Genomic DNA, 10,952 nt, shown 5'->3' with positions numbered 1-10,952 from the left:
TGTCCCTCTATTTTTATGTCACACTATACCATATTATATCTACCACTCTCCAATGTAATAAATTTATACTTCTTTCGTTTCTTTTTAGTTGACACATTTCTTTAGTTACGTTTGTCAATACACATATTCAACCGTCAATATCTTTAATTATTGAAAAGTAAAAATTATAAAAAAATTAATATTTTAAAAATATATCACAAAATACGGTCAAAGAAAGTTGTGTGAATAGTGCTAAAATTAAAACTTGTTAACTAAAAAAATATTACGTATGTATCACAAAATACGGTCAAACAAAATTGTGTAAATAGTGCTAAAATCATAACGTGTCAACTAAAAAACAGAGGTAGTACATTGTAGTAGTAGTATTATTATACTACTACTAGTAATAAAAAATTATTGGTCATTCCTATAAATATCTCTTCTTTTTATACAGTTGTAATTAGTTAAATATTTTTACTGTTGAAATTCCTAGAAATTGTGGGGGTAAAACAATGAAAATAATTGAGGGTGGAGGAATCACATAAATACAGAAGTCTAAGAGAGGGGCTATGCTATGCTATGGTTGAGGTATCTGAGATATGCAGTCAAGTAAAACAAGAAAGTTAGTGTTTCACCCTCACATGAATCAATCAATCAAAACAATAAAACAAGTGCCTTTTCCATGTAGTTGCCCTTTGCTCTGACACAGCCATCTATCCTTGAGACATTACATGCTTGTACGGAGTATTGTATTCATATGCTCTTCTATTCGACTTAATTTCACTTTATTTTGTACGATATAGAAAATCTCAACAGATACTCTAATTAAATTCAATACACCCTAATAATTTAGATAAATATATTAAATATAAATTTAGTTAAGAATTAATAAATTTTACTTCGTACTCCGTATAAATTTAGGTAAATAAACACACACTTATAAATTTGAAATCAGAATTAGCCCCTATTCTTTTGAGCTAAGCTCTGTTATGTTGAAATCTGCTCTGTTCTATTTTGCTTTGCCCAGAAACTCAAACGAATAAGATCTTAAAATGCAAGTTAAGCTTATTAATTTCTCCGTTTATGGCACATATTGACCCACCTTTATATGGAAATTCTAATTTATTAGGGATCAATTTGATCTATTAGAGGAAATCATTTTTTGGGTAAGAAGAATATGTTTTCTTATTTTCCTTTATTTGTTATTTAGAGATATTAAATTTATAAGTATTTTTCTTTTGCCTAATTGTTGTATTCCGAAGCACCCTATATTCAACAAATTTTATAACCTTATCTTGATAATAAATAAATATAAGTTCCAAGAAAGAAAACAAAATAATAAAATTTATCCTTTTCAACATTTGGGAAAAATTTTCGTTACATTCATACCAAAATTGAAAATCTTAGCTTGCAATCTTAAAACACCATTTAATAATTTGTAAGTGGAAGAAGCATTATCCAAAATCAACTAAAAGTGATGGGAAAATTGACAATTTACGCGTGCAATTGATTGGCTTCGAACAAAAGAGGAAAATTATTAAAATTGATGAATAAGCAAATTCTAAGCTTACATATCAAATCTAGGGTGTCACTAAAACCTAATTGTGTCCTCATCATGATGAATGCGCAATTAAAGACAAATAAATAATTCTAATTAAGTAGGTAGATAAAGAAGTAATTATAATAGTTGCTTTCCTTTTTGTTTCTTTTCAATTAACTAGCTAATTAATTTATTAAACATTAATATAAAATTATAATTTAAATAATATGCATGAGGATGTATCCACGCTACCTCAACCTCAATGCTTAGGAGGCTACGTATGGTCATGAGTGTGTACTGTTGGGATGATATGTAACAGGTGGGTTTTTTTTTTAAAAAAAATATTCATACAAATATAAATCATTATTACAAAGAATTGAATTCAGTTACAAACTGTTAATCACATTTGAATGTATCTAAAAACAGCTATGTTTACAACCAAAAAACTCTCCGTCTTATATAACCAATCAGCTCTTAGAATAAAACGTCGCTAAAGCTCTTTATAAATGATATTTTCGTGGTTGAACTGTTATGTACTTTTTGCGTCATAAAATACATGTTTAAAAGTTGGTCAAGTATTATTTTGTCCAACAATGTTTCTCTAATCAAAATGATAATTCCATGGTTGAATTGGAATGTAATTATGCTGCGGTCACATTTTTTCAATGGACGGAAGCTGCGTTATATCTTTAAAGAGGGGTGTTGCTATAGCTGTCTTTCTTGTAAGTGGTATCAGTAGGCCCTGGCGATTCCACAGCCTAGCCTGTCCTCCACCAACCCGAGGCACCGATGAATGAATGAATGATATTTTTGTGGTTGAAATGTAACTTTTCATCTCATAAAATACTCTTTAAAAAATCTGTTATTTCGTTCAACAACATTTCTCCAACTAAAATGACAATACCATGGACCGAATGAAATTATTATGTATAAGTCACATTTCTCATAATGAAATTAATTATGTATAAGTCAAATTTCTCATGTGGCAAAATAAAGCTTTCAACTTGCTTCTTGATCCAAACTTAGCAATACATAACTTTCAAAATATTTTGTGTCAAAAAAAAAAAAAAAAAAAAAACTTTCAAAATATTTTATGTTATTATTTCATCCAATATGTTTAAGTACCTTGCATTACAAAATAAGAGAAAGACATTTATGATGTGCAACAATTGATGCATAATTAAATTAAAAGCATTCAAAGTTGCCTAAATAGGAGATGACCTTCTTGGATGTGTTAATTGTTAAATTCGTCGTTTCACGACTCTTTTGAGTCGTCTTAAATTAAGTCATAAACTAACAAATTCCCCCAACTACTAGTTATACTTACGTTTAATTAGGCAACAAATATCAAGAATGGAGAGACTTTTTTTTTTGTTTTTTTACAATTTTTTATTATTACATTGTTCATATTTATTTATAATAAAAATACAATTAATTAAGTGCATGGGAGAGTTGGTAAATAATTTTTCTACTAATAAAATGCCAGCTAAACTTTCTAAATTTCCCACCAACTATTGGAAGCAAGTTTGTCCACGGTTGTCCGTTGTGAAAGAGAGATTTTGTATTAAATGATCTGGATTTCAAACTTCATTTTAATAAATAATAAAAAATAAAAAAAATCTTTTAAGAAAAAAAATATAAAAAAATTTGAAAGGTGCCATCTGGCTTATTCTAGTGTACATAAATTTCTTCAAAATGTTTGAAATGTTTGCATATGTTTTTTTTTTTTTTTTGACGGGAGAAATGTTTGCATAAGTTGTGATAACTAATATAGTCACATAAGAGTAGTTAATGTATAATGCCTAGGCCGCCTAATTTGTACTATTAGGCTAATGTAGTCATATTAGACTACCTACCATTAGTATAATTCTTCTGGATTATAGAAGACTTCAAGCCCTTTCATTTCTTTTTTGGTTAGAGAGATCAAGCCAAGTGCAATGGCAATTGGTGTTAAGTCTTTGTAGAAGGAGTTAATCAATCTCGTACTCATGTATTATACCCTTTTATGACGGATTAAATTGAGAGATTTTAAAGAATACAAGTAAGAATAATAGACTTTAAGTAATTTACTAAAGATGAGTTAGTTGATGTACGAACAACAAGGATTCGACCTTGTTCTTTTGAGCTTCTGGACAGAGCAGAGCAAATTTCAACAGAGCAGAGCCGAGCCGAGTCGAGCAGATTTCATTATTATTATTGTTATTATTATTATTATTATTATTATTATTAGTATTATTATTATTATAACAAAACCTACAGAGTCAATCAATTTACAAGAAATTGGTAGGGAGCCGAGATACAATTTGGGCCCCCACCCCTCTAGCTATAGCGAACCCGATCCTACTGAAGATGTGAGCAGCTGCACGAGCACCAATATCCTGAGACTTAGCGAACGCCTGAACCCGCTTCAGCAACGCAATAGCATCCTTGTCTAATTCCCCTAATGAAGAAAAGGAGAAAGGAAGAAAACCATAGCCAATAGCCCTACAACGTGCCCCATACTTGTCCCGCTTTCGCTGAGCCGCCGACACAACACGACTAGGAACGAAGTCAGACAACCCCGAATGTGTCAAAGGAGAAGACCCCGTCAAGTCGACACATAACTATTATTACTACTACTACTACTACTACTACTACTACTACTACTACTACTACTACTACTACTACTACTACTACTACAACAACAACAACAACAACAACAACAATAATAATAATAATATTATTATTATTATTATTACTACTACTACTACTACTACTACTAGTACTACTACTACTACTACTATTACTATTATTAATATTATCACATTATTATTATAATCATTAAATATTAATTATTATTATTATTTTTATTATTATTATTATTATTATTATTATTATTATTAAAAATCAATAATTAGTATTATCTTTAAATATTAGTTACTATCTTTAAATATTAATTTTTATTATAAAAAATCAATTATTATTATTATAATTATTATTATAATTAATTTTATTAATATTAAGTATTATTATTACTATTACTATTATTATCATTATTATTATTACTATTATTATTGTTATTAATATTATAATTATTAAATATTAATTTATTATTATTATTATTATTAAATATTAATTATTTTTTTATTATTAAATATTAATTTTTAATATTATTATTATTATTAAATATTAATTATTATTATAATAATTCAATATTAAGTATTATTTTAAGCAGAGCAGAGCAGGACAGAGTAGAGTAGAGCAGATTGGAGCAGAGCATAGCAGCTCTAAAGAACGGGGCCGAAGAGCTTTATTATATTGATCTTGAGGATAGTACAAATTATATAATACGGAGCTGAGTAATAGTTAGCTAGGTTAAACCCAAAAGGAATTCACATAGTACTTCTAAAACAAAATTAGAAATAGGCCAAAATAGGCTCAAAAACAAACAAATAAATAAATCATAGCCCACATAGCAAATGTTGGTGTTGTATATATATCTTTTACAATAGTAATTTAAAAGAGGCTAACTGATTCAAGACACATTCTAACATACTCCTATATTATGTGACTTTATCGCACAACAAACTAGTATATTCAGACATTATAAAATATACTGGTATACTTTTTCCCTAAGGTTATATTTTTCTAAACCTAAAAAAAAAAACAGTTTTATGAAGATCATTGTCATCTTATTAAGTTATTATATGAAGAATGTGCATTATGTAATAAGGTCAAAAGAGAATAAATTAAAAAGAATAATTAGGAGGGTCCTCTGAAAATGAAAATTTAGGCATTGGCATAGTAATCTCACAAAGTTGGGAAATCAATGGGCCAATAGCAAGCTGGTGTTGTCTGTGGGACTTACATACTTACAATTTCCTCCTTCGTTCTTTCTTCTTTCATTCCAATAAATCTTTCATATTATTTGCTTCCATCACTTTCATTAACGACTTTCGATCCCCATCTAAGATAATGACCCGCTTTTAGTCTATCTACCTATTTTTCCACACTCTCCTAACCTCTCTTTCCGCCTTTCTTTACGATTTAATAAGGTGTCAAATGTTTATTAATTCGCAATTAATAGTCATATATACTAATTCAGACTTTAAAAATAAGTTATTATAACTTTTCTTTTATTATAACATATAATTTATTTTTTTTTTTTTTTTTTGATGGTGTTATGAGAAGAAATACATAGGGAGTGATCAAATTACAAAATAAAATTACAATTTTAAGTAAAATATCACGTCTCAAAAAGGAGAATAAATTATTATATAAATATGAATTACATGCATTAAGGAGAAAAATAACATTCCCAACTCAATTCATCAAAAATCCAACAAGTTATATGCCAATATTTTATGTTAAGTATAGTACTTCACGTCATATACTACAAAGCAAGATATAATCATAGTACGTCTTAAGTACTTAAGCAATAATTATCTATAATCTATTATGCAACGAACTAAATAATACAACCATACAAGTATACAACATGACAAGTATATAACATACACTTTTAATTATATAAAATTTTATATTTTTATGGTACGAATCACAACCGTCTGATTGTTCGGATGGACGGATGAGATCATTTTAGGCCCTTCATCATGCATGGTCAAACAGTTGACCGCCTGTCTTGAAGGTACCACTATCTTGTTTTATTACTAATTAAATAAAATTTATCACAATTAATTTCCCTTGCATGCACGAGTAAAGCTAGCTAATACTCCATTATTACAGCTATCATATAATATAATCTAAATATACACTAATTAATCTTTAATTTTGTAATGCATAAAGTGCAAGTTGATAACCAAATTTTTAATTGAAAAAATTAACAGATCATGTCTCCTAAGATAAACAGGTGTATTACCAAACAAAAATCATAAACAAAGCACAAGACAAACTGATATCATAAGAAAATGTTCCCTCTTTATAGGGGCAATGGATAATTATAAAATTATTAAACATTGGTTTTAATTATAAGTATATTTTTATAGTATGATATAAATAATTTGATTATATTTTATGAAAAAAGGCCGTTAGGAGTACATTGAGCCTAAAAACAGGCTAAAATTAAGCCTAAAATACAACACCCAAAAAAAAGGTTAGTATAAAAAAGAAGTGTGCAAAAGACGTAAAAGCTTAGAAATTTGTTGGGAAATGAAAAACATTTACATAGTAATCTGGTGAGTGGGGCTAATTGCGCACTTCCACAGCTTATACACAAAATCATGCACACACGTTTGCATTAATACATGCATCACATTTTGACTTGACTTCTTTTTTCATAACTTCGTCTTTTGTTTCGTTTGCCTTTGTTTTTGTTTTTTGTTTGTAAAATATTCAATTTTTTTAATTTTTTTTTTTTACTCCAAGTAAGTACTCTCATAGTCTTGCTAAGAGTATAATATAAGGAAAAAAAAAATTAAAATTGCTAAAGCCGTATTTTCTACATATTTTAAAGCGGAATTAATGATTACTCTTATAGTCTTATACTACTTCTTATTAAGTAGGGTATTTTAAAGTAGGGTATTTTGATTACTCCTTAACATATATATATATATATATATATATATATATATATATATATATATATATATATATATTTTAGTGTTTAGAGAGCCACAAGGGTAGGTGATGAGAATCGATCCCAAGATCACCTAAAGTCATGAGGAGAGCTCTAACCACTTGAGCTATCCCTCACTTTCACTCCTTAACATATTTAAATGTTGATGTAGTTAATTAAATAATTATACTTTGGATTTAATATATCATATATAATGATTATTATTATTTTTTTTTTTTTTTTTTTTTTATTTTATTTTTTTTGGACAAAGGGAACTAAAAAAAAACTAAACATCATAGCTAGTTAAATCAAGAGAACATGATAATCAAGAAATTTAGGTTGTCCTTGACTACTACGCTACGAGTACTATTATACCATAAGTTTTTTTTTTTTTCTTTTTTTCTCTCCCTCTTGTATTTATGTAAGAATAATATACTAATTAAATCCGTACTACTAAACATATATACTAGTATACTACATATTAAACGATAAGCATAATGTACTTAATTAAGTACTACGGAATACTAGGGGTGAGCGTAGCAGGGTACCCTGTACAAATCCTTGGAACCGGAACCGGAACCTGTTGCAACAGGTTCCTAATTTTATTACCCGGAACCGGAACCTGTTGCAACAGGTTCCTAATTTTATTACCCGGAACCGGAACCTACAGGTTCCGGTTCCGGAACCGGGTACCCTGTCTCAAGTAAGCTTAATTGTTCCAAAATTACTAAATTGTTCCAAAGTTATAAAAAAAAAGGATGTTTACCATAAATTAAAAGCTTACAAATAACAATCCAACACTAATTGTTTACTGTCTAGTATATTTAATACAAATACTTAACTTATATGATAAAAATACAAATTTTATTACACAATCTCATATTCGCATCTTGAATCTTGATAGCCCATGAAGTAAGACTTTTGATACCTACATAGCATAAGAACAAATTAAGTATATTATTACAATTAATAATTTTGGCAGTAAAATAAAAGTAGAGTAATATAAAGAAAATAACAAAGTAAAATTACAAGTTAGATTACCTTAATGCTTGTACAGGAGCAACCTTAATAATTTTTGCCAACATCTTCATTTAGTTGTGTAATACAACTATCACTTAAATCTAAAAATAAAAAAAATAAAAAAAAGCATGAATTCATTAACTTATATATACTCAATTACTCATCATATGAACTGATAAAAGATATGCATTATAATTAAAGTACTACCTTCTTCATATTTCTCAACATCTTCTAACAATTGCTCAATGTCCACACTTATGTCAGAAGCTCTCAACCAATCTTGAGCACAAATTAGAACTTCAACAGTTTTTGGACCTAAACTACTTCGAAACTGATCAAGGACCCGACCCGCGTACTAAAAGCCGACTCACTTGAAACCGTCGAAACTGGAATAGCAAGAATATCCTTCGCCATCATGCCCAAAACCTTGTATGTATCACTTTTGAGACTCCACCATTTTAAAATATCAAAAGATTCATCATCTCTTTTTTCAAGTGGTGCTTCAAGATACAAGTCTAACTCAGATTTTCCACCAACTTCATCAACATCTTCTTCATCAAACTCATCATACAACTTTTTCATGTTTACATTATTCACCGCTCCCATTTGATCATTACCATCAGCATCCATGGTGAAGGAAGTGGAACAATGAGCAACATTTTGTGAAGTAGAAGACACAACATAATTGGCAAATAAACGATTTAACACATCATGTATATGATTATATGTATCATCCACCTTTCTAGAGTCATGAGGATAAAGTTTCTTTAGAGAGAACTTGACAAACTTCAATTTATAACGTGGATCAAGAATAACCGCAATTAACACCATGACATTTGTTTTCCCCAAATCTCCATAATACTTCTCAAATTTCTCTCTCATTTGACTACTCATCAAACATAACTCAAGATCATCACTACTTTCCCACTCTAACAAAGAAGTAAGTATGGCCAACACTTCATGAAAATGCATATTGGAAGTCACATATAAACTACCAGACATTCTTTTAGTAGCTTCATAAAACCTCTTAAGACAAATTGATAAACCTTTGGCTTTCGCCCAATCATCTAAACTAGGAACACCATCTTTAAGCTCTTTTGCAAAATCAACATCATCCTCATTATATCGATCAAAGACTTTTTCATATTTCAATGCACTTTCCAACATTAGATAAGTAGAATTCCATCGAGTGGACACATCAAGACAAACTGAACCTTTGTGGAGAACTTTGACACGTTTAGCACATTCATTAAATAATTTAGCCCTAGCGGGAGAGCTCCTAACATATCTTACAGCACCACGAATACTACTAATTGAATTTTTTACTTTTGACAAACCATCACGCACAATCAAATTAAGGACATGTGCAGCACATCTCATGTGAAAAAATTCACCTCCAAGGACAAGTTTATCAGACAAATTTTTCCTTAAATGACTAATAGCCACATCGTTCGAGCTAGCATTATCAACTGTGACACATGATATCTTTTCCTCAATGCCCCATTCAAGTATACAAGTCTCTACAACCTTTCCAATTTCTTTGCCTTTATGACCATCCATCAATTGAAAATTTAAAATTCTCTTGTGTAATTTCCAGAAATCATCAATAAAATGTGCCGTCAAACACAAGTAATTAAAATTCTGAATTGAAGTCCAACAGTCAGTTGTGAGAGCAACTCTTGATTTTAAGCCTTTTAAAGTATTCTTTAATTGTTCTCTCTCACATATATACAACTTCTTACAGTCTCTAGCAATTGTAAAACGTGAAGGAACAACAAATTGTGGACAAGTAACACTACAAAAGTACTTAAACCCTTCATGCTCAACAAAAGAAAATGGTTGTTCATCAACTATTATCATTTTAGCAAGAGCAAGTCTAGAGGCATTTTGATCAAATTCCCAATTAGAAATGGTTGTTGTTTCACTCTGAGCACTCCTAAAAACAGAGATAAGTTTCTGTTTTTTATCAACATTTTTAGGATGTTTTGGACATGTATTCAAATGTTTCTTCATTGATGAAGTGCCATTACTCACACTATAAGCCAATATTCCATCACAATACTTGCATTTAACTTGAACAACTTTACCCGTTTCTAGATCTCTTACATCCCAATAATGGTGCCAAACCTCTGACTTTCGCTTATCACCAGCCTTTTTGCTTGTTGTTCTCTTGCTTGAAGCTCCATCTTCTTTGCTTTCACTATCCATTTATAATGCCTATCAAAAAAAAAAAAAAAAATCAGAAAATCAGAAAATAGAAGAAAAAACGCAGCAATAAGGATTAAGTAAGAATTAAAAGTTTAAATAAGAAGAAGAATTAATTTAAGGGAAGGAGATCATACATAAATCATAGATTACATACCAATATAGGAGGGTTTTGTAGTAGATGACGGCTGATGAAAATGAGAAATGAGAATATGCTTAGGGTTTTTGTTTACTTTTAGGCTTACTTATATTTGTAATTTTGATATTGGGCTTGCATATTTGGGCTTCAATTACAGGTTCCGGTTCCGGTTCCGGGTACCCTATAGGGTAACAGGGTACCCGGAACCGGAACCTGTTCTAACAGGGTACCCTACAGGTTCCGGGTACAAAATTTTATTACCCGGAACCGGAACCTGTTGCAACAGGTTCCTAGTTTTATTACCCGGAACCGGAACCTGCTCTACAGGTTCCGGTTCCGGAACCTGCGGTTCCGAACAGGTTCCGGATCCGGTTCAGGGTACCCTGAATTTTTGCTCACCCCTACGGAATACTAAACATAATTATATATATTTGCAAAGTATATATGGAGCTCCACGAAGTAATTGTCCATATTGTCTCCTCCTAAAATTGCTAAAATCCCCTTGGTTTTGCTCA

At 29.9% G+C, this 10,952-nt stretch overlaps 1 long non-coding RNA gene across 1 annotated transcript; it reads right to left on the bottom strand.

The window, feature by feature from the left end:
* Positions 1-7,803: 7,803 nt before the first annotated feature.
* On the bottom strand, positions 7,804-10,582 carry LOC145563234 (uncharacterized). The gene is made up of 3 exons (XR_014094516.1): positions 10,456-10,582; positions 10,181-10,310; positions 7,804-8,001 (listed from the first exon to the last, which is right to left on the bottom strand). It is a non-coding gene; the product is annotated as an uncharacterized LOC145563234 (long non-coding RNA).
* Between the last annotated feature and the right edge of the window lie 370 nt (positions 10,583-10,952).

Source organism: Chenopodium album, chromosome 10 (genome assembly GCF_948465745.1).
Source record: "Chenopodium album chromosome 10, dcCheAlbu1.1, whole genome shotgun sequence".
Taxonomy (NCBI): Eukaryota; Viridiplantae; Streptophyta; class Magnoliopsida; order Caryophyllales; family Amaranthaceae; genus Chenopodium; species Chenopodium album.
Note: the sequence above shows the minus strand (reverse complement) of the source record. Positions and strands in the feature narration are given on the sequence as shown.